Source organism: Chlorocebus sabaeus, chromosome 12, assembly GCF_047675955.1.
Source record: "Chlorocebus sabaeus isolate Y175 chromosome 12, mChlSab1.0.hap1, whole genome shotgun sequence".
Taxonomy (NCBI): domain Eukaryota; kingdom Metazoa; phylum Chordata; class Mammalia; order Primates; family Cercopithecidae; genus Chlorocebus; species Chlorocebus sabaeus.
Window position 1 is genome coordinate 106,897,254 of NC_132915.1, and position 24,797 is coordinate 106,922,050.

Here is a 24,797-nt window from a genome sequence, read left to right on the forward strand (position 1 = left end):
TGAAGTAATGGGGGCTGTCCGTGAGGCCTTGCAGCAGTATAGCCTCGGTAATTTGCTGAGCCTGATGGGTGTTAGGGTCAGTCTAAGTGAAAGCAAAGAGAGGCTGGCATGAAGGGTGTAAAGGAATAGTAACGAAAGAATGTTTGAGATCCAGAACAGAATACTGGGTTGTGGAGGGAGGTATTGAGGATAGGAGAGTATATGGGTTTGGCGCTACGGGGTGGATAGGCAAGACAATTTGGTTGATAAGGTACAGATCTTGAACTAACCTGTAAGCCTTGTCTGGTTTTAGGACAGGTAAAATGGGGGAATTGTAAGGGGAGTTTACACACAAAGGAGGCTTTGAATGGGGGGAAAAGGCAGCAATGAGGTGTGGCTGTAGCCTAGGAATAGTCAGGGAAGCAGATAATTTAGTTAAAATGTCTTGGCCTAATAAGGGAACTGGGCATGCGGGGATAACTAAAAAGGAGTGCATAAAAGAATGTTGTTCAAGTTGGCACCAGAGTTGGGGAGTTTAAAGAGCTTTAGGAGCCTGGCCGTCAATACCCACAACAGTTATGGAGACAAGGGAAACAGGCCCTTGAAAGGAAGGTAATTGGAGTGGGCAGCCTCCGTATTGATTAAGAAGGGGACGGACCCACCCTCCACTGTTAAGAGTTACCCAAAGCGGCCGGGCGCGGTGGCTCAAGCCTGTAATCCCAGCACTTTGGGAGGCCGAGACGGGCGGATCACGAGGTCAGGAGATCGAGACCATCCTGGCTAACACAGTGAAACCCCGTCTCTACTAAAAAATACAAAAAATAGCTGGGCGAAGTGGCGGGCGCCTGTAGTCCCTGCGACTCGGGAGGCTGAGCCAGGAGAATGGCGCAAACCCAGGAGGCGCAGATTGCAGTGAGCTGAGATCCGGCCACTGCACTCCACTCCAGCCTGGGCGACAGCGCGAGACTCTGTCTCAAAAAAAAAAAAAAAAAAAAAAAGAGTTACCCAAAGCGTCTGTGATGGTCCAGGAGGCTTCCGAGGTGATGCGCCAGCGTCAATCTTCAGCCGCTAAGCTGAGAAGGTCTGGAAAGGAGTCAGAGAGCCTTGGGCCAGAGCTCCAGGGGCTCTGGGAGTGGCTGTCAGGCGAGTTGGACAGTCTGATTTTCAGTAGGGTCCCACACAGATGGGACACGGCTTAGGAGGAATCCGGGGCTGTGGGCATTCCTTGGCCCAGTGGCCAGATTTCCGGCATTTGTAGCAAGCTCCTGGGGGAGGAGGTTCTGGAGGAACCCATGGCAGCTGCGGCCCAGGCGTTTGGAATCGTGTGCTGGAGATGTGGCTGGGGTTTGTCTCACAGTGCAAGCAAGGAATTGCAACTCAGAAATAAGTTGCTACTTGGCTGTCTTTATTATTGTATACCTTGAAGGCGAGGCTCATTAAGTCCTGTTGTGGGGTTTGAGGGCCGGAATTTAATTTTTGGAGCTTTATTTAATGTCAGGAGCAGACTGGGTAATAAAATATATATTGAGAATAAGACGGCCTTGTGACCTTTTAGGGTCTCTAGGGCTGAAAAGTATCTCAGGGTTGCTGCTAAACAGGCCATGAACTAGGCTAAGTTTGTTTTTTGTTTTTTTTGTTTTTTAATATTTGATGAAAAAGAGCCTAAACGCTAACTGATTTAGGAGAGGAAGAAAAAGGAACATTAACCTTGACTATGCCTTTAGCTCTAGCCACTTTAAGAGGAAATTGCTGGACAGATAGGGGAGGGCTAGTCGCAGAACGAAACTGTAAGCCAGACCGGGTGTGAGGAGGGGAGGTGATAAAAGGATTATAGGGTGGGGGAGCGGAGGCTGAGGAAAAATTGGGACCTAGCTTGGCCTGTCGAGAAGGACAGAGGTCAGATGGGTCTGTAGAAAAGGATGATTTTTAGAAAGACTCATCGACGCTTGGGGTTGGGACTGAGGGGACAGGCGGGAGGGTAAAAAGGAAGATTTGGGACGAGTTGCATTGGGAACAGAGACTAGGGAGGGACCAATGTGTAAAAGAATGCCTGGACGTCAGGCACCTCAGACCGTTTGCCCATTTTATGACAAGAATTATTTAGATCTTATAGGATGGAAAAATCGAAAGTGCCATTTTCTGGCTATTTGGAACTACTGTCGAGTTTGTATTGGGGTTAAGCGGCACTGTAGAAGAAAATAAGACATTTAGGTTTCAGGTCAGGTGCGAGTTGAAGAGGTTTTAAGTTCTTGAGAACACAGGCTAAGGGAGGAGGAGGAATGGAGGGTGGAAGGTTGCCCATAGTGAAGGAGGAAAGCCCAGAGAAAAGAAAGAGTAGAGACACAGAGAGAAGGAGTTTGGGGGTTCCTGCCCTCCAGAAAAGTGGGAAAGGGATCGGAGCGTGGAACTAACGGATTGGGGGGCAAAAAAAAAGGTCAAGGTGCAAAAATAAGAGGGGGTGCAAAAATAAGGGGCACAAAAAAATAAGAGGTCGGGGTACTTGCCCCTCCCCCAGAAAAGCAAAGACGGGGTAGAAACGGAGAGAAGGGGTCAGGGTGCTTGCCTCTCCCCCAGAAAAGCAGAGAAGAGGTAGAGACAGGGAGGGTAGGGGTTGGGGTGCTTGCCCCTCCCCCAGAAAAGCGGGACTTGCCGCTTAGGGTGAAGGACCAAGGCAGGCGTCCCCCCAGCATGGTCAGATACCCCTGAAACGTGGGTGAGTAATCAGAGAGGCGTCCCTGCAATGATTAAACACCAAAGGAAGGCTGCCTTCCCCAGTCCGTGACCGGTGCTGGCGTTTTGGGTCCACGGATAAAACGTGTCTCCTTTGTCTCTACTAGAAAATGAAAGGAATTGGAATTAAGAGAAGGGAGAGACTGAAGGATGGTGCCAAGATTGAAAGGAGAAAGAGGTCGAGGGATAGTGAGAGAGGTTGGAGAAGAGAGTAAAAAAGGGGCCACTTACCTGATTTAAAATTGGTGAGATGTTCCTAGGGCTGCTTGGTCTGAGGACCAGAGGTCATAGGTGGATCTTTCTCACGGAGCAAAGAGGAGGACAGGGGATTGATTTCCCAAGGGAGGTCCCCTGATCCGAGTCACGGCACCAAAATGTCATGCGCGTCCGTGTGAAGAGACCACCAAACAGGCTTTGTGTGAGCAACATGGCTGTTTATTTCACCTGGGTGCAGGCGGGCTAAGTCCGAAAAGAGAGCCAGCGAAGGGAGATAAGGGTGGGGCCGTTTTATAGGATTTGGGTAGGTAAAGGAAAATTACGGTCAAAGGGGGTTTGTTCTCTGGCAGGCAGGAGTGGGGGTCACAAGGTGCTCAGTTGGGAGCCAGGAAAAGGAATTTCACAAGATAATATCATCGCTTAAGGCTAGGACTGGCCATTTTCACTTTTTTTTTTTTTTTTCTGGGATGGAGTCTCGCTCTGTCACCCAGGCTGGAGTGCAGTGGTCGGATCTCGGCTTACTGCAAGCTCTACCTCCCGGGTTTATGCCATTCTCCTGCCTCAGCCTCCCGAGTAGCTGGGACTACAGGTGCCCGCCACCTCGCCCGGCTAGTTTTTTTGTATTTTTTAGTAGAGACGGGGTTTCACCGTGTTAGCCAGGATGGTCTTGATATCCTGACCTTGTGATCCGCCGGTCTCGGCCTCCCAAACTGCTGGGATTATAGGCTTGAGCCACCGCACCCGGCCCATTTTCACTTCTTTTGTGGTGGAATGTCATCAGTTAAGGCAATGCAGGGCATTTGCACTTCTTTTGTGATTCTTCAGTTACTTCAGGCCATCTGGGCTTATACGTGCAAGTCACAGGGGATGCGATGGCTTGGCTTGGGCTCAGAGGCCTGACAGGAGTATTTTCCTTTTTTTTTTTGAGACAGAGTCTCGCTCTTTCGCCCAGGCTGGAGTATAGTGACACGATCTCTGCTCACTGCAACCTCCACCTCCCAGGTTCAAGCGAGTCTCCTGCCTCAGCCTTCTGACTAGCTGGAATTACCGGTGCATGCCACCACGCCTGGCTAATTTTTGTATTTTTAGTAGAGACAAGGTTTTACCACGTTGGTCAGGCTGGTCTCAAACACCTGACCTCGTGATCTGCCCGCCTTGGCCTCCCAAAGGGCAGATTACAGGCATGAGCCACTGCGCCTAGCCGATGGATTTTCAAAACAACTCTAAAGCAGAATGCTGTTCAAGTCACCTAATTTCTGCCTCATATGGTGTCTCTTTATATGCATAAGCCTCACTATTTCCATAGGTCCCTTGGAAATACTATCATGAAGGTGATTGGCTGATGGACTTCATCTTTTGGTATCATTATATACTTCTGGTGGCATGTTACCCTTGTTTAACAAGCCCAAGAGGCACTGCTTGCAGAGATTTTCACTAGACAGGATCGTCAGTGTCAGCTTATTAAATACAAACAAGTGGCATCAGAAATAAGATCTACCATTATCCTTTCCTGTTTTTCTGATAACATGGAAATTTTGCCCAGTTTTCAGGCTATTGCCATTCTTGCCACCGCCTAGCTTTACATTCACACCAGAAAGCACAGCATGACTGAGAATTCGAATAAACCTTCCAAAAATCTTCTCTCCAAAAGTGAACTGGATCTCTCTTGGGCCTCATACACCTCACAGATAACAAATCTTCATCCAGAAACACGTTTAGCTCTTTGTTATGATGCATTTTTTTTTGAGTCTTCCATTTAACTTCTTCAACAACTTCACGATGATCTTTGCAGATAAGCTCATTCCCACAGAGGTTCCTTCGAGGAGGCAGTTTTGGGTTTTGTTTTTTTTCCCCCCGAGATCAAAAGCTACAGAAGTGAGAGGCCATGGCCGGGCACGGTGGCTCACGCTTGTAATCCCAACACTTTCGGAGGCCGAGGCAGGCGGATCACCAGGTCAGGAGATGGAGACCATCCTGGTTAACACGGTGAAACCCCGTCTCTACTAAAAATACAAAAAAATTATCCGGGTGTGGTGGTGGGCACCCGCAGTCCCAGCTACTCGGGAGGCTGAGGCAGGAGAATGGCGTGAACCCAGGAGGCAGAGCTTGCTGTGAGCCAAGATCTGGTCACTGCATTCCACCCTGGGTGACAGAGTGAGACTCTGTGTCAAAAAAAAAAAAAAAAAAAAAAAAAAAGAAATGAGAGGCCATGCACCAATTTTTGCTGGTCACAGTTCTGGATCCTTCTCCTTTGACCAAATGTCAATTCCCCCACAAGGCTCTGGAGATGGGTTTGTAAACGGAGAGACTCCGCTGTCGGCAATTAGCTTCCCTCCCCCGCCGCTGCCGCCAAGACGGAGTCTCACTTTGTCGCCCAGGCTGGAGTGCACTGGCGGAATCTCAGCTCACTGCAACCTCCGCCTCCCGGGGTCAAGCAATTCTCCTGCTTCAGCCTCCCAAGTAGCTGGGTTTACAGGCGTGCGCCACCACGCCCGGCTAATTTTTGTATTTTTAGTAGAGACGAGGCTTCACCATGTAGCCCAGGCTGGTCTCGAACTCCTGACCTCGTGATCCACCGGCCTAGGCCTCCCAAAGTGTTGGGTAACAGGCGTGAGCCAACGCGCCCGGCCTTTAGCACTTAGCTTTTTGATTTTTTCTTCCCTTTGCTCATAAACATCTACAAGCCGATCACTGCTCTGCCGCAGAAGCGCCACCTGCCCCGACAGACTCAAGTTTGTGTACTGCCGCTGATGGGTGTGTCCATTTGCTTTCGCAGAAGTCTCCAGGTCTAGGTTCCGAATTCGGCTGCAAGCTGGTGACCTTACTGGGGGTCCTGCGCACAGACCACGGCGTCTGGCTTCCTCTCAATCTCCCCCACCAAGGCTCCCGTCAGCATCTTGGACGGTCTTTCCCGGGACAGAGGCCACCACCCCGCCAAGGCTGGCCCTCAGCCCTCGAGCCGGACTGTCGCTGTCTCGGATCGCCTGGCACTACCCGACACATGGAGCGCGGATGCGCGCAGCGGGACCCTGCGGAAGTCAACTGCTAGCGTCTCAGCCTAGCTGACGTGAAAGTTAGTCAAAACCCACGGCGCTATTTCGGCCAGTCGGAGCTGGCCAATGGATGAGAGGCAGCTACTTCATGCAATCACGTCCGTCCGACGGCCCACAGGTCGCCCAATCGCAAAACGATGCAGCCAAAGTCGCTTCCAGAAGACGCAGGGAAGGCGGGGAATAGGGAAGGGGTGTGGCCACAGGCCCCGCCTTCCGCTCTGGGCTACCGCGGTTCTGGGCGTGCGTGAGGGAGGGTGGGTGCTGAAGGTGGAGGCGGCACCCACGCCAGGTGAGCAGACGTTCTTTTGGGTGGCTCTTTTACGATCGCTCGGCTACAAAGAAAAGGTAAATGTTTGAGATAATGGATATTTCAGTCACCTTGATTCGTTCATTATACATTGTATGCATGCATCAAAATAACATGTACCCCCTCAAATAAGTACTATTATCAATTTTAAAAATACCAAAGAAAACCACTTGTCCACACTGTGAGTTAGTGTGGTTAAAACTAAACACACTGTGGCTGGGTGCGGTGGCTCACGCCTGTAATCCCAGCACTTTGGAAGGCCGAGGTGGGTGGATCACCTTCCGGGGTTAGGAGTTCGAGACCAACCTGACCAAGATGGGGAAACCTTGCCTCTGCTAAAAATGCAAAATTCGAAAATTAGCTGGGTGTGGTGGGGGCGCCTGTAATCCCAGCTACTCGGGAGGCTGAGGCAGGAGAATCACTTGAACCCGGGAGGTGGAGATTGCAGTGAACCAAGATCATGCCATTACACTCCAGCCTGGGCAACAGAGCGAGCCTCTGTCTCAAAACAAAAACAAAAGCAAAAAACAAAAAAAAAGAAAATCACTAAACACACTTCACTGATTCACTTATCCAAGAGTTGCAGGTGACGCCTTCTGTTCATCTGTATTCTAAAAAAAGAAAAAAGTCAGAACAATATTAAATTTTGCTAACATGTATTACACAGATTGAACCCACTAGGCGTCAGTCTGTATAATGCATATTGTAAAGTTTAACCTCGCTCCTTTTTTTTTTTTTTTTTTGAGACAGAGTCTCCCTTCATCCCTCAGGCTGTAGTGCAGTGGCTTGATCTCAGCTCACTGCAACCTCTGCCTCCCGGGTTCAAGTGATTCTCCTGCCTCAGCCTCCTGAGTAGCTGGGATTAGAGGCATGCGCCACCATGTCCAGCTAATTTTTGTATTTTTAGTTGAGACGGGGTTTTCTCCATGTTGGCCAGGCTGGTCTTGAACTCCTGACTTCAGGTGATCTGCCCACCTTGGCCTCCCAAAGTGCTGGAATTACAGGCGTGAGCCACCATGCCCAGGTGATTTTTTTTTTTTTAGGTTACAGATAAATGTAAATAGAAGGATCATATTTCCCGCACACATCCCACTGGACCAGCTTGCACCTTCCCCAGGGTACCACTGCCTCTCTTAGGAGACTCTGCCCCACAACACTTCAGTTTATTGTTTGTGGAAAGCCAGAAGCTGGACAATTAATGTATAGGTAGATGGGAGACAGACTACCCCGGGTTGAGTCCTGTCCCTTCCGTATACATGCTGAGTGACCTCAAGTCACGTAACTTCTCTGTGCAATTTCCTCATCTTCAAAATCAGGTCATTGGCCAGGCGCTCTGGCTCACACCTATAATCTCAGCACTTTGGGAGGCCGAGGCAGGTGGATCACAAGGTCAGGAGTTTGAGACCAGCCAGACCAACATGGTGAAACCCTGTCTGTACTAAAAATACAAAAATTAGCCAGGCGTGGTGGCATGCACCTGTAATCCCAGCTACTCGGGAGGCTGAGGCAGGAAAATTGCTTGAATCCCGGAGGCGAAGGTTGCAGTGAGTTGAGATTGCGCCATTGTACTCTAGCCTGGGCGACAGAGCAAAACTCTGCCTCAAAAAAAAAAAAAAAAAAAAAAAAAAAGCATTAACAATAGTTGTCTGGCAGGGTTTTTGTGAGGATTGAATGAGTTATTATGAAGGTGCTTTGAATAATGCGTAATCCATAATCTGCACTTAATAAATGATGCTGTTGAGGGAATGGGTGTTGTCTCAGAGCAGGTAGGAGCTCCCCATGTTATCTGTCCTTATTTCATTGTCTGCCACAGGCTTTGGGGTCGGAAGGAACTTGTCCACGTCGGTTCTCTGAGCATGCACCTTTTACCTTATAAAATTTACCTAAACTTTCTGAGACTCAGTCTCCTCCTCTGTAAATGAGAACTGATGTTAAGGATGAAATTAGGCTGGGCATGGCGGCTCACGTCTGTAATCCCAGCACTTTGGGAGGCCGAGGCAGGCGGATCACCCGAGGTGTTCAAGACCAGCCTGAGGTCAGGAGTTCAAGACCAGCCTGGCCAATGTGGTGAAACCCCATCTCTACTAAAAATACAGAAATTAGTTGTGCATGGTAGCAAGTGCCTGTCATCCCAGCTACTCGGGAGGCTGAGGCAGGAGAATCACTTGAACCTGGGAGGCGGAGGTTGCAGTGAACTGAGATCGCACCACTGCACTCCAGCCTGAGCAACAGAGTGAGACTCTGTCTCAAAAAAAAAAAAAAAAAAAAAAAAAGGCTGGGCATGGTGGCTCACATCTGTAATCCCAGCACTTTGGAAGGCTGAGGCAGGCGGATCATCATCTGAGGTCAGGAATTCAAGACCGGCCTGACCAATATGGTGAAACCCCATCTCTACTAAAAATACAAAAAAATCAGCCAGGTATGGTGGCACGTGCCTGTAATCCTAGCTAATGGGGAGGCTGAGGCAGGAGAATTGCTTGAACCCGAGAGATGGAGGTTGCAGTGAGCGGAGATCGCGCCAATGCACTCCAGCTTGGGTGACAGAGCGAGAGTCCGTCTCCAAAAAAAAAAAGAAGAGGGCTGGTACCATGATGGCAGTTTGGAGGTAGACACCCACAGGGAAGGGTTCTTAAAGGAGGATGTCCAAGATGAGTCCTGAGGGTTGAGTAGGATTCACCTGTGCCAAGGAGGCTGTGTGGGAATGGGAAGAGTTTCTTCCCAGAAGAGGGTACCAAGGCCTGGAGCTGGGGGAAAGCCGAGTGTCTAGAAAGGGAGGAGGTGAGAAATGACGTCTGGAGAGGCAAGTAGAAGGCGAATTGTATTCCAAAATGCCAAGGAGCTCTGCTGGAGGCACTAATGAAGACCTGGCACAACTGGTAGCTGGTATTTCACTAGTTAATTTCTCCTCTGAAAAGAATGGGAGAGAGCACAGGAGTGTTCAGCTCACCCTCCCAGGGCTGGGATGGACGCTGAGCACCTGGGAAAAGCTGCCGCTCACAGCCCTTGGGGAACTTTTGCAGGTGGGGACCTGACCTGTGGGGACATAGTACAAGGAAGCCCAATTATCTCATTATTATTGGTGCATTTTAGATGCCACACCTGGCCCCCAATGGCATGTCATTCCCCCTCCGGCTATGGTCCTCCTCTGGGAGGCTGGAGACCCGTGGCATAGGAGCACCCCTGCCTTTGTGAGAACGGGCCTGCCAGCATTTTTTTTTTTTTTTTTTTTTGAGACAGAGTTTCACTCTTGTCATCCAGGCTGGAATGCAGTGGTGCAATCTCCACTCACTGCAACCTCCGCCTCGCGGGTTCAAGCAATTCTCCTGCTTCCGCCTCCCAAGTAGCTGGGATTGTAGGCGCCGACCACCATGCCTGGCTAATTTTTGTATTTTTAGCAGGGACGGACTATCACCATGTTGGCCAGGCTGGTCTCTAACTCCTGACCTCAAGTGATCCGCCCACCTTGGCCTCCCAAAGTGTTGGGATTACAGGCGTGAGCCACTGCCCCTGCCTAAATAAAAAAGAATTTCAGTAGAGATAGGCTCTCACGTGCTCACTTCGGCAGCCTATATATTAAAATTGGACATAGGCTCTCACTATGTTGCCCAGGCTGGTCTTGAACTCTTTCCTTCAAGGGATCCTTCACCTTGGCCTCCCAAAGTGCTAGGATTACAGGCGTGGGCCACTGAGCCCAGCCTTGAATATTTTTAGTGGTGTGTGGTAAAATACACATACAATTTACCGTTTTAACCACTTTAATGTGTCCACTTCAGTGACATTTAATACATTCGCAGTGTTGTGCAGGCATTACCTCTCCCTAGTTCCAGAATTGTTTTATCATCCCAAAAGGAAACTTGATATGAATTAAGCAGTCGCTCTCCATCCCTGCTTCTCAGTCTCTCGAAATCAGTGATGTGCTTTTTGTCTCTGTGAATTTGCCTATTCTGGGCATTTTGGGTGGTTCTGTTTTTGTTTTTTAAATTGAGATAGTCTTACTCTGTCGCCTAGGCTGAAGTACAGTGGTGTGATTTTTGGCCCACTGCAAATTCTGCCTCCCATGTTCAAGTGATTCTCCTGTGTCAACCTCCTGAGTAGCTGGGACTACAGGTGCCCCTCACCACACCCGGCTAATTTTTGTATTCTTAGTAGAGACGAGGTGTCACCATGTTGGCCAGGCTGGTCTTGAACTCCTGACCTCAAGTGATCTGGCCACCTCGGCCTTCCAATGTGCTGGGATTACAGGCGTAGCCACCGCGCCTGACCTTTTTTAAAAAATTATTTTTGCAACCTAATACAGGACGGACATTTCGTACAAAGGGAATCTTGCAATACATGGCCTTTGTGTTTGACTTCTTTCCCTTAGCATAACGTCTTTGAGCTTCATCCGTGTGGTACCGTGTGTCAGCACTTCTTTCCTTGTGTCTATCCATTCATCAGCTGATGGAATTTGGGGTTGTTTCTGCCTTTGGCTATTGTGAATAATGCTGATATGAACATTCGTGTATACTTTTTTGTTTGAACATCTGTTTTCAATGTGTTGGGGTATATATCCAGGAGTAGAATTTCTGGGTCATATGAGAATTCTGCGTTTAATTCTGAGAAACCACTAAACTCTTTTCCACAGCAGCTGCACCATTTTACATTTCTACCAACAATGTATGAATGTTCCAGTATCTCCGTATCTTTGTCAACACTTGTTATTTTCCATTTTTTTGGATGATGGCCATGCTAGTGGGTATGAAGTTGTATCTCATAGTGGTTTTGATTTGCATTTCCCTGCTAGCTGGTGATGTTGAGCTTCTTTTCACATGCTCACTGGCCATGTGTATATCTTCTTTGAAGAAATACCTATTCAAGTCCTTGGCCCATTTTTTTTTCCATTGGGTCGTTTGCCTTTTTGTTTTTGAGTTGTAAGAGTTTTTTATATATATATATATACACACACACACACGCGCGCGCGCATATATACACACATACACATACATATACAGATATACACATATATACACATGTACATATATACACATATATACGTATATACACACATACCTATATACACATATATATACACACACATATACGTGTGTGTGTATATATATATTATTATTATTTTTTTGAGATGGAATCTCACTCTGTTGCCCAGGCTGGAGTGCAGTGGTACGATCTCGGCTTACTGCAACCTCTGCCTCCTGGGTTTGAGCAATTCTCCTGCCTCAGCCTCCCAAGCAGCTCGGGCTACAGGCGTGCGCCACCACGCCCAGCTAATTTTGTATTTTTAGTAGAGACGGGGTTTCACCATATTGGCCAGGCTGGTCTCAGAACTCCTGACCTTGTGATCCACCTGCCTCTCAAAGCGCTGGGATTACAGGCATGAGCCACCGCTCCTGGTCGAGTTATTTATATATTCTAAGTCAGGTGTGGTGGTGCTTAGACTATATAGATGGTGCTCCAAGTAGTCTCAGCTACTAGGGAGGCTGAGGTGGGAGGACTGCTTGAGCCCAGGAGTTGGAGGCTGCAGTGAGCTATGATCCCACCACAGCACTCCAACCTGGGTGACAAAGTGAGATTTTCTCTAAAACATAAACAAAAATCTTAATAAAAGAGTTCTTAGGCTGGGCACAGTGGCTCACACCTGTAATCCCAGCACTTTGGGAGGCTGAGGCGGGCAGATCACCTGAGGTCAGGATTTCGAGACCAGCCTGGGCAACACGGTGAAACCTTATCGCTACTAAAAATACAAAAACTTAGCTGGGTGTGGTGGTGCACACCTGTAATCCCAGCTACTTGGGAGGCTGAGGCAGGAGAATCCCTTGAACCTGGGAGATGGAGGTTGCAGTGAGCTGAGATTGTCCCTTTGCACTCCAGCCTGCAAAACAGAGCAAAAACTCCCATCTCAAAAAAGAAAGAAAAAAAAAAAGCCCGGGCGCGGTGGCTCACGCCTGTAATCCCAGCACCTTGGAGGCCGAGGTGGGCGAATTACGAGGTCAGGAGTTCGAGACAAGCCTGGCCAACATGGTGAAATCCCGTCTCTACTAAAAATACAAAAAATTAGCTGGGCGTGGTGGTAGGCGCCTGTCATCCTGGCTACCCGGGAGGCTGAGGCAGGAGAATCGCTTGAACCCAGGAGGCAGAAGTTACAGTGAGCCAAGATCACCCTACTGCACTCCAGCCCGGGTGACAGTGTGAGATTCTGTCTCAAAAAAAAAAAAAAAAAAAAAGTTATTTGTATATTCTGAGAACTAGACCCTTCTCAGACATATGGTATACATATATTTTCTCCCTCTCTGTGGGTCCTTGTCTCACTTTTTTGACATCAGGTTAGATTTTGAGATCTATTTATCCAGGGCCTACACTTCTGAGATACCGGCCTACACTATCTAGGGCAAGACTCGATTACTAAATTCTGCTACCAATGACCCTTCTTCATCCTACCCTTATCCTACCACCTCTACCTCACATGTCAGCTTCACTAGTTGCTGTGTCTTCCGGGGTCTCCATGTTGAGGAATATTCTGAAGCGGTTGAGCAGGAAGAGGACTGTGGTTTGGGAATGCCGCCATGGACACAGAAAGGGAGCAGGTTTGGGATGGCTTCCTGGTACTTGGCCATTCCTGTTCTTCATTTGGGAGGCTCCTTGGAGAGCTGCCTCTTTTTTCTTTTCCTTTCCTTCCCCAGACTCAACCGTTCAATAGTTCTTCATTGCTTATACTCAGCCAGAGTTTCCAAGTTTTAGTTCTTTTTTTTTTTTTTTTTTGAGACGGAGTCTTGCTCTGTCCCCCAGGCTGGAGTGCAATAGCGTGATCTTGGCTCACTGCAACCTCCGCCTCCCGGGTTCACACCAGTCTCCTGCCTCAGCCTCTCGAGTAGCTGGGACTACAGGTGCTCAGCACCACGCCTGGCCAATTTTGTGTATTTTTAGTAGAGACAGGGTTTCACCGTATTAGCCAGGATGATCTCGATCTCCTGACCTTGTGATCTGCCTGCCTCAGCCTCCCAAAGTGCTGGGATTACAGGCGCGAGCCACCGCACCCAGCCAGTTCTTTTTTTAAATTTGTTATTTTTATTATTTTTTTTTGGGGACAGTTTTGCTCTGTCGCCCAGGCTGGAGTGCAGTTGCATGATGTCGGCTCACTGCAACCTCTGCTTCCCAGGTTCAAGCGATTCTTGTGCCTCAGCCTCCCGTGTCACTGGGACTACAGGCACGTGCCATCACACCTGGCTAATTTTTGTACTTTTAGTACAGACAGGGTTTCACCATGTGGGCCAGGCTGGTCTTGAACTCCTGGCCTCGAATGATCTCTCTGCCTTGGCCTCCCAGAGTTTCCAATTTATTTATTTATTTATTTATTTATTTTTGGAAACAGAGTCTTGCTCTGTCCCTCAGGCTGGAGTGCAGTGGCGCCATCTCGGCTCACTGCATCCTCTGCCTCCTTGGTTCAAGCAATTCTCCTGCCCAAGTAGCTGGGATTACAGGCATCCACCACTATGCCTGGCTAATTTTTGTATTTTCAGTAGAGACGAGGTTTCACTATGTTGGTCAGGATGGTCTCAAACTCCTGACTTCAGGCGATCCACCCTCCTCTGTCTCCCAAAGTGCTAGGATTACAGACATGAGCCACCAAACCCGACCAGAGTTTCCAAGTTGTAAATCTTACCCTCATTTCTTCTTTTATTCCCCAGTCTCTGGTCTTTGCCTCCTCTCTTCCTCCAGTGTCTGGTGGGAAATGGAGGGCAACATTTTAAGGACTGGCTGTGGTTTGAAGAGAGGGTGCCGGGGTCCCAGGGAGCCCCTGTATCGTTGAAACCCTCAGAGGAGACTTGCTTTTAGCCTGTGTGTGTGTCCACTGCTGAGGCTCAGATCTCCCTCCCTGCTGTGAGCTCCTGGGTCTACTCAGGGGCCCCCTGCTGCTGGTCCAGACCCAGTGTTGTATTTTTAGCTTCAGGCCCCCATTCCTTTTTTTTTTTTTTTTGGAGACAGTCTTGCTCTGTTGCCTGTTGCCCAGGCTGGAGTGCAGTGGTGTGATCTTGGCTCACAGCAACCTTCACCTCCCAAGCTCAAACGAGTCTCTTGCCTTAGCCTCCCAAGTAGCTGGGATTATAGGCGTGCACCACCACACCCGGCCAATTTTTGTACTTTTAGTAGAGACAGGGTTTCACCATATTGGCCAGGCTGTTCTCGAACTCCTGACCTCAAGTAATCCGCCCACCTCAGCTTCCCAAAGTGCTGGGATGACAGGTGTGAGCCACCACACCCAGCCAGGCCCCCCATTCCTGTAGGAGTGCACCTTCCCTCAGGTGGGGCCACATCTCCAGTGGCCACCAGAGAGTGTGAGGTGTACTCCTGGTGCTCAGACACTCCACCCCCCAGCCTTTTGTTCATGCTGGTCCCTCCATCTGGAATGTTCCTCTACAGTCTCCTCTGACTAAATTCTGCTCTTCCTTCAAGTCCTGCCCTCAAAAGCACCTGCGCCAAGACCTCCTCCGGCTCTCCAGCAGGAATCCATTTCCCCCTGGAATATTGTTCGTTTTTCCCCTTGAGTTTAGAGGACTCCACTTCCTAAACTGAACATGGGAACTCATGCTGTGTCTCGTTAGTACAACTGCACTGTGGAGAACAGGTGCAGAGCATTTGAAAGTGGCCAGTCCAAGAATCCTGGAACAGCTCATGACTGAACCAGCTGGAGGCCTCACATTCCTGGATCAGATCATATTACAAGTTAGCTGTGGCCAAATCCCTGTTATCCTCCTACCCTTTCTCAGGAAGGAGGAAGCACTAGAACACGTAAGAGCCAGGCCCCAAGACGTTCAGGCCCAGCTTAGGCTGTGTCTGGCAGGTAGTGAGAGCTCACGAAATCAGTCTTTATTGTTGTAGGGTTTTGGTTTGCTTGTTTTGGTTTCTTTTCTTTCCTTTTTTTTTTCTTTTTTTGAGACAGAGTCTCGCCCTGCTGCCCAGGCTGGAGTGCAGGGGCTCGATCTCGGCTTACTGCAACCTCCGCCTCACGGGTTCAAATGATTCTCCTGCCTCAGCCTCCTGAATAGCTGGGACTACAGGCGCACGCTACCATACCCGGCTGATTTTTTATATTTTTAGTACAGATGGGGTTTCACTGTGTTAGCCAGGATGGTCTCAATCTCCTGAGCTCATGATCTGCCCTCCTTGGCCTCCCAAAGTGCTGGGATTACAGGTGTGAGCCACTGCGCCTGGCTGGTTTTGGTTTCTTTTCTGCGATGGGTCTTGCTCTGTCGCCCAGGTTGGAGTCCAGTGGCACAGTCATGGCTCCTTGGAACCTCTGCCGCCTGGGCTCAGCTGATCCTCCCACCTCAGCCCCTGAGTAGCTGGGACTACAGGCACCCACCACTCTGCCCGGCTATGTTTGCTTGTTTGTTTGTTTGTTTGTTGACAGAGTATTGCTCTGTTGGCTCAGGCTGGAGTGCAGTGGTGCGATCTCAACTCACTGCAACCTCTGTCTGCCTTCTGGGCTCAAGCGATTCTCATGCCTCAGCCTCCTGAGTAGCTGGGATTACAGGCACCTGCCACCACGGCTGACTAATTTTTGTATGTATGTATGTATGTATTTTATTTGAGATGGAGTCTCGCTCTGTCACCCAGGCTTGAGTGTGGTGGCACAATCTTGGCTCGCTGCAACCTCCGTCTCCCAGGTTCAAATGATTCTCCTGCTGCAGCTTCCCAAGTAGCTGGGATTACAGGCACGTACCACCATGCCCAGCTAATTTTTTGTATTTTTAGTAGAGACGGGGTTTCACCATCATGGCCAAGCTTGTTTCGAACTCCTGACCTCAGGTGATCCGCCCACCTCGGCCTCCTAAAGTGCTAGGATTACAGGTATGAGCCACTGCGCCCGGCCTAATTTTTGTATTTTTGGTAGACACAGGGTTTCACCATCTTGGCCAGGCTGGTTTTGAACTCCTGACCTTGTGATCCACCCGCCTTGGCCTCCCAAAGTGCTGGGATTACAGGTGTGAGCCACTGTGCCTGACCTAATTTTGTACTTTTTTAGTAGAGACAGGGTTTCACCATGCTGATCAGGCTAGTCTTGAACTCCTGACCTCAAGTGATCCACCCACCTTAGCCTCCCAAAGTGCTGGGATTACAGCCGTGAGCCACTGTGCCCAGCCAAAGGAGACATTTTCACACTGGCTGTAACAGAAGTGGAACCAGAGCTGGAAGATGGACAGGAAGTAAGGAATGAGTGAACTCAGGAGAGCAAGGCTGGAGAGAGTGGGCATGAACCAATGAGCAACTGTTGGGTTGTGTTTTGTTTCCTTTTATTTTAATTATTTTTTTGAGATGGAATTTTGCTCTTGTCACCCAGGCTGGAGTGCGGTGGTGTGATCTTGGCTTACTGCAACCTCCGCCTCCCAGGTTCAAGTGATTCTTCTGCCTCAGCCTCCCGAGTAGCTGGGATTACAGGCATGAGCTACACCAGTAAGTTTCCTAATATTTAAAAGAAAACAGCCGGGCACAGTGGCTCATGCCTGTAATCTCAGCACTTTGGGAGACTGCGGCGGGTGGATCACTTGAGGTCAGGAGTTCAAGACCAGCCTGGCCAAAATGGTGAAACCCTATCTCCACTAAAAACACAAAAAGCAAGGCTGTGTGTGTGGCTCACGCCTGTAACCCCAGCACTTTGGGAGGCTGAAGTGGGTGAGATCACCTGAGGTCAGGAGTTCGAGACCAGCCTGACCTAAAAATACAAAAGTAGCCGGTCATGGTGGTGCATGCCTATAATCCCAGCTGCTTGGGAGGCTGAGGCAGGAGAATCGTTTGAACCCAGAGGCAGAGGTTGCAGTGAGCTGAGATTGCACCACTGCACTGGGTGCGAGAACCTGGGCTACAAGAGCAAAACTCCATCTTAAAAAAAAAAAAAAAGCCAGGCACGGTGGCATGTGCCTGTAATCCCAGCTACTCGCGAGCCTGAGGAGGGGAGTCGCTTGAACAGGAGGCAGAGGTTGCAGTAAGCTGACATCATGCCACTGCACTCTAGTCTGGGTGACAGAGCAAGACTCTGTCTCAAAACAAAAACGAAATTATCCGGGGGTGGTGGCACATGCCTGTAATCCCAGCTACTTGGGAGGCTGAGGCAGGAGAATCACTTCAACCTGGGAGGCGGAGGTGGCAGTGAGCTGAGATCGCGCCATTGCACTCCAGCCTGGAAAACAAGAGTGAAAAACTCCGCCTCAGAAAAAAAAAACCTTACTTACCTATGTAAGTCCCTTAACTTCTGACCTAAATTTCCTTATCCATAAAGTGGGAGAAATAATAACAGTCTTGCAAGTGTTAATTAAGTTATCTTAGCAGCATGCCTGGCCCAGAAAAGATGCTTTAAACAACAGCAATCATCATTCTTTTTTTTTTTTTTTTTTTAAGACAGAGTCTTGCCTTGTCGCTCAGGCTGGAGTGCAGTGGCACGATCTCAGCTCACTGCAAGCTCCGCCTCCCTGATTCACGCCATTCTCCTGCCTCAGCCTCTTGAATAGCTGGGACTACAGGCGCCTGCCACCACGCCCGGCTAATTTTTTGTATTTTTAGTAGAGATGGGATTTCGCCATGTTAGCCAGGATGGTCTTAATCTCCTGACCACCCGCCTCGGCCTCCCAAAGTGCTGGGATTACAGGCATGAGCCACCGTGCCCAGCCCATCATTCTTATTGTTGTCATCTCAGAGAGAAATGCAGAGAGAAAAGGATTCCTGAATTTGGGATGTGGTTTGGATGTAGCCTAACCGTTGAGCTTTGCGAGGCGAGTACAGGATCTGTGGCTTTTTTTTTTTTTTTTTTTTTAAGAGATAGGGTCTTGCTCTGTTGCCCAGGCTGGCGTGCAGTTACATGAACACATCTCACTGCAGCCTTGACGTCCTGGGCTCAAGCAATCCTCCCACCTCAGCCTCCAGAGTAACTGGGACTACAAGCGTGCGCCAACATTCTCGGCTACTTTGTTAATTTTTTTGTTGAGATGGGGTATCTCACTGTTGCCTATGCTGGTCTTGAACTCCTGGGTTCAAGCAGTCCTCCTGCCTTGGCCTCCCAGCGTCCCGTGATTATAGTGTGACCCGCTGTGCCTGGCCTATGCCTGTGGCTTTTTAACGCCCAGGGATGCAGCAGCTCCCACTGTCCCCAGACGGTATCACCCCCCTTCCAGATCTGCCTGATGAACGGAGCCTTTGACTCGACTTTGCCCCTTAACACTTCCTCATCCGTCTTCCCAGACACCCACGTCCTTCCAGGCTTTTCTTTTTTTTTTTTTTTTTTTTTTTTTTTTTTTTGAGACGGAGTCTTGCTCTGTGCCCCAGGCTGGAGTGCAGTGGCCGGATCTCGACTCACTGCAAGCTCCGCCTCCCGGGTTTACGCCATTCTCCTGCCTCAGCCTCCCGGGTAGCTGGGACTACAGGCCCCTGCCACCACGCCCGGCTAATTTTCTTGTATTTTTAGTAGAGACGGGGTTTCACTGTGTTAGCCAGGATGGTCTCGATCTCCTGACCTCGTGATCCGCCCGCCTCGGCCTCCCAAAGTGCTGGGATTACAGGCTTGAGCCACCGCGCCCGGCCCCTTCCAGGCTTTTCATACGTTTATGTCCTCTCGTCAGATGATAGAAACGGGTAACCCTATGATTCTTGTGAGTCCCAGGGTCCCTTCTGTTGTGGCCAATGAGGTCAAGGGCCAGACACCCATTCTGCCATTCAACAAACCAACCAAATTCATTGAGCACTCACTGTTTACCAGGCATCATGTTTGGTGCTAAGGATAGCACAGGTGTATTAGGGTTCTCTTAGAGGGACAGAACTAGTAGGATATACATAATCATATATGTAAATCATATATATACACACACACACATAGGAGTTTATCAAGTATTAATTTACACAATCACAAGGTTCCACAACAGGCTGGCTGGCTGCAAACTGAGAAGCAAGGAGAACCAGTCCAGGTTCCAAAACTGAAGAACTTTGGGAGAAAGATGTAGGCTGGGAAGTTAGGCTCGTCTCTTTCTTTCACAGTTTTCTGCCTGCTTTATATTTGCTGGCAGCTGACTAGATTGTGCCCACCAGAATAAGGGTGAGTCTGCCTTCCCCAGCCCACTGACTCAAATGTTCATCTCTTTTGGCAACACCCACACAGACACACCCAGGATTAATACTTTGTATCCTTCAATCCAATCAAGTTGACACTCACACACTCAGTATTAACCATCACAGCAGAGAACCAAATGGACTAAGTCCTTGTCCTCCTGAGCCTTAGACCGATGTGATGTCTCCGTTGTGCCAGACTTAATCCCTGAGGTGATTTGCATCAAATAAGACAGATGCGGTCATCCTGCCTCTCATGGTACTGTCGTCTCCTCCACCTCCCAAACTTTGGCAAAGGCTACGAGGAACAGTGGAGAGGATAAAGAGCTCACTGTCCCCATGCCGCCACCGAGAGCATGAAACGTGCCCAGCGCTAAGTGACATGTGCTATAAAGTGTAAAATACATGCCGGACTTGAAGACTTCATGTGACCACAAAGAATGTCAATGATCTCATTTATAATTTTAAAATATTAATTACATGTTGAAACAGTAATATTTTTGATATAGTAGGCTAAATAACATTCATTATTAGGCCAGGTGCAGTGGCCTATGCCTGTAATCCCAGCACTTTGGGAGGCCCAGGTGGGTGGATCACTTGAGGCCAGGAGTTCAAGACCAACTTGGCCAACATGGCGAAATCCCATCTCTACCTAGAATAAAAAAAGTTAGCTGGGTGCGGTGGCACATGCTATGTAGGCGGCTGAGGCATGAGAATCGTTTGAACCCGTTGTGGGCGGTGAGCTGAGGTTGTAGTGAGCCAAGATTGCTCCACTGCACTCCAGCCTGGGCAACTGAGCAAGACGCTGTCTAAAAAAAAAAAAAAAAAATCATTATTACAATTCAATTCATCTCTCCTTTTACTGTTTTTTTTTTTTTTTTTTTTTTTTTTTTTTAAGATGGAGATTCCCTCTTGTTGCCCAGGCTGGAGTGCAATGGCACAATCTTGGCTCACTGCTACCTCCGCCTCTCAGGTTCAACCAATTCTCCTGCCTCAGCCTCCCAAGTAGCTGGGATTACAGGCATGTACCACCACACCTGGCTAATTTTTTGTATTTAGTAGAGATGGGGTTTCACCATGTTGGTCAGGCTGGTCTCAAACTCACGACCTCAGGTGATCCGCCCACCTCGGCCTCCCAAAGTGCTGGGATTACAGGCGTGTACCACCACGCCTGGCACTTTTTTTCTTTTTTTTTTGAGATGGAGTCTCGCTCTGTCACCAGGCTGGAGTGCAGTGGCGTGATCTTGGCTCACTGCAACTTCCGCCTCCTGGGTTCAAGCGATTCTCCTGCCTCATCCTCCCGAGTATCTGAGACTACAGGCACATGCCACTATGCTCAGCTAATTTTTGTATTTTTAGTAGAGACAGGGTTTCACCATGTTGGCCAGGATGGTCTCGATCTCTTGACCTCGTGATCCGCCGTCCTCGGACTTCCAAAGTGCTGGGATTATCGCACCCGGCCCCTCCTTTTACTTTTTTTTTTTTTTTTTTGAGACAGAGTCTTGCTCTGTTGCTAGGCTAGAATGCAGTGGCATGATCTTGGCTCACTGCAACCTCCCCCTCCTGGATTCAAGCAATTCTCCTGCCTCACCCTTCCGAGTAGCTGGGATTACAAGTGCATGCCACCACCCCTGGCAAATTTTTTGTATTTTAGTAGAGATGAGGTTTTACCATGTTACCCAGGCTGGTCTCGAACTCCTGAGCTCAGGTAATCCACCCACCTTGGCCTCCCAAACTGCTGGGATTACAGGTGTGAGCCACTGCACCCAGCTGCTTTTCCTTTTTTTTTTTTTTTTTTTTTTGAGACAGAGTTTCGCTCTTGTTGCCCAGGCTGGAATGCAGTACTGTGATCACGGCTTACCACAACCTCCGCCTCCCCGGTGAATCAAGCGATTCTCCTGCCTCAGCCTCCCAAGTAACTGGGATTACAGGCGTGCGATACCAATCCTGGCTCAGTTTTTGTATTTTTAGTAGAGACGGGGTTTCTCCATGTTGGTCAAGATGGTCTCTAACTCCCAACCTCAGGTGATGCACCTGCCTTGGCCTCCCAAAGTGCTGGGATTACAGGTGTGAGCCACCGTGCCCGGCCCCCACCCAATTTTCACAGGTAGAAACTCTTAGGCACCAAAAGGCTAGCTCTACTAGTTGGAGGCAGAACCAGAACTAAAACCTTGGAATATCAGTTTGTGTTTGTTTGTTTGTTTTGAGACGGAGTCTTGTTCTGTCACCAAGCTGGAGTGGAGTGGCAATCTTGGCTCACTGCAAACTCCGACTCCCAAGTTCAAGCGATTCTCCTGCCTCAGCCTCCTAAGTAGCTGGGATTACAGGCACGTGCCACTATGCCCAGCTAATTTTTGTATTTTTAGTAGAGACGGGTTTTCACTGTGTTGGCCAGGATGATCCCGATCTCCTGACCTCGTGGTCCGCCCGCCTTGGCCTCCCAAAGTGCTGGGATTACAGGTGTGAGCCACCGTGCCCAGCCTGTGTTCGTTTTATTGACTGTAGTGGCCCCTGTCTGCCCAGTTCAACAGCATGGCCCCAGAGCGTGGCACAGTGAGCACCAGAGTGCAGGTGCCCAATGAATGAACAGATGAACTTTGATTCCCAGGGCTCTCCTCTGGGCTAAGCACTTTTCAGGGATGGATGACTGCATGTCATTCTCTCCATGAGGATGGTCAGGGAGGTAGGAAGTGGCTGAGCTGGATTTGAAGCCAGGTCGCTTCTCTCCCAAGACTGCTAGTTGGCTTTTTTTTTTTTTGATACAGAGTCTCGCTCTGTCACCCAGGCTGTAGTGCAATGGGGCAATTTCAGCTCACTGCAACCTCCACCTCCCGGGTTCAAGCAGTTCTCCTGCCTCAGCCTCTTGAGTAGCTGGGATTCCAGGCACGTACCACCACGCCTGGCTAATTTTTGTATTTTTAGTAGAGACGGGGTTTCACCATGTTGGTCAGGCTGGTCTCGAATGCCTGACGTCGTGATCCGCCCACCTCAGCCTCCCAAAGCGCTGGGATTACAGGCTTGAGCCACTGTGCCCGGCCCTAGCTTGCCTTTTAACCCGTACCTCGCTGTGTTGCCTTCAGCAAGTCTCCAAGTTTGCACTAGTTTTCTGTTGCTACATTACCACACATTTAGTGGCTTATGTAACTTTGTTATCTTAAAGTTCTGGAGGTCACAGTGGTTGGCAGGGCTCATTTTCTTCTGGAGGCTTTAGGGGAGAATCCATTCCTTGTCCTTTGTAGCTTCTAGAGGCGGCCTGCATTTCCGGTCATAAGGTCCTGCACCGTTCCTTTGTCAGTCAAAATGATTAATTCATCAACCACATCTTCTCCGACCCTGATCCTTCTTCCTTCCTCTTGTGAGGATCCTTGTGATTCCACCTGCCCAACCAAATAATCCAGGATTCATCTCTGCATCTCAAGATCCTACAGAGTCCCTTTTGCCATAGAAGGTACCATATTCACAGGTTTCAGGGATGAGGACTTGGACATCTTTGGTGGGGGGCTTTGTATTGCCTCTACAAAGTCTACTTTTCCTCTCTGTTGGATAGGCACACTAGTAATGTCTGTTTTGTGGGTATGTCGTGAGGATTACCTGAGTGACTCTATAGGGAGTATTTAGCACAGTGGCTGTCACATAGTAAGTGCTCAGTAAACCACCCTGTTACTGTTCAGCTTCCTCCTATCATTTTGTTTTGAGACAGAGTCTCTCTCTGTTGCCCAGGCTGGAGTGAAGTGGTGTGCTCTTGGCTCACTGCAACCTCCACCTCCTGGGTTCAAGCGATTCTCGTGCCTCAGCCTCCCGAGTAGCTGGGATTACAGGCCCTCACCACCATACCTGGCTAATTTTTGCATTTTTAGTAGAGATGGGGTTTCACCCTGTTGGTCTCAAACTCCTGACCTCAGGTGATCCATCTGCCCCAGCCTCCCAAAGTGCTGGGATTACAGGGGTGAGCCACCGCACCTGGCCTTACAGATGAAGAATCTGAGGCTTCAGCTTATTTTTTGTTTATTTGCTTTCTATCTTTTTTTTTTTTTTTTTTTTTTGAGATGGAGTCTCACTCTGTCACCCAGGCTGGAGTGCAGTGGTGCGATCTCAGCTCAGTGCAACCTCCGCCACCCAGGTTCAGGCAATTCTGCCTCAGCCTCCCAAGTAGCTGGGATTACAGGTGCCTGCCACCATACCTGGCTAATTTTTGTATTTTTAGTAGAGATAGGGTTTCACCATGTTGGTCAGGCTGGTCTCTAACTCCTGACCTCGTGATCCGCCCACCTCAACCTACCAAAGTTGTGGGATTAAAGGTGTGAACCACTGTGCCAGCCTTACAGATGAATAACCTGAGGCTCAGTTTATTTAATTTATTTTTTATTTGTTTATTTGCCTTCTATCATTTTTGTTAGTTGCTGGGTTTTGAGCACTAGGCCAATTCTATGGCCATCCTGAAGATGGTCAAGGTACAAAATGGAAAATAAAAATTAGGACTACATCCTCCCTGTTTTGTAGAGATAGAAAAATATTGAAGACATTGGCAGGGGAATAACGCAAATTTGATGATTTAAAAGAGAGTGGCTGGCACTATAATCCCAACACTTTGGGAGGCCAAGGTAGGCAGATCACTTTAGCCCAGGAGTTCCAGACCAACTTGACCAACATGGTGAAACCCCATCTCTACTAAAAATACAAAAATTAGTCAGGCGTGGTGGCAGGTGTTTAATCCCAGCTACTCGGTAGGCTGAGGCAGGAGAATCGCTTGAATCTAGGAGTTGGAGGTTGCACTGAGCAGAGATTGCACCACTGCACTCCAGCCTGGGGGACAGAGAGAGACTCTGTATCAAAAAAAAAAAAAAAAAGTTCTGGAGTTATGCTGAAGTGGGTTAATTTTCCTTCTGGGTGCAGCTGTGTAGCTTTGGGCACATTGTCTCAGAGCCTCCTTTGTCTCACCTGTGAATTAGAACAATATCTGCCCCTGGGTTAGGATTAAGTGATACAAACCACGTGCTTTAGCATAGGGCATGGCCCGCAGCTGGTGCTTAGTGTGTTAGCAACCGTGCCTGGAAGCGGGTGGGATGATTGGGGTGCCAGACCCTAGCATTTTTTTTTTTTAATTTGCTTTTTGAAATTGCTTTTATAATTGGTTAGGTGTCTAAAAAAGTAAGAACCCTCCTCCGCTCTCCCAACCTCAAACCACAGAGGTAACCAACATGGGAGTGCAGGCTCCTGGACCTTTTGTTTTGCAATCACACAAACGCACAACACTCAAGAGGAGGGGCTTATTAGTTTTCATTTTGTAAAAATGGGACAAAGTACCCATATTGTGCAACAACCTTGCTTTTGAAATGAAAAAAGTATTATTTCTGCTTCCTTTCCGTGCATATACCGTATACATATTTTAACAAAATCCGGGCTCAGTCAGTTCTGAGGCTCTGCAGTTT

General features: G+C 48.9%; 1 protein-coding gene across 2 annotated transcripts in view; it reads left to right on the forward strand.

Annotated features, from left to right (window-relative positions):
- Window positions 1–6,230: 6,230 nt before the first annotated feature.
- The window catches only part of PRRC2B (proline rich coiled-coil 2B), a 128,560-nt gene continuing 109,993 nt past the window's right edge, over window positions 6,231–24,797 (forward strand). Inside the window, exon 1 of one of the 2 annotated variants that reach the window (XM_008005896.3) lies at window positions 6,231–6,323. The gene's annotated coding sequence lies outside the window, so the exon portion shown is untranslated. The remainder of the gene's footprint in view (window positions 6,324–24,797) is intronic. The other variant, XM_073022024.1, reaches the window with a different exon arrangement.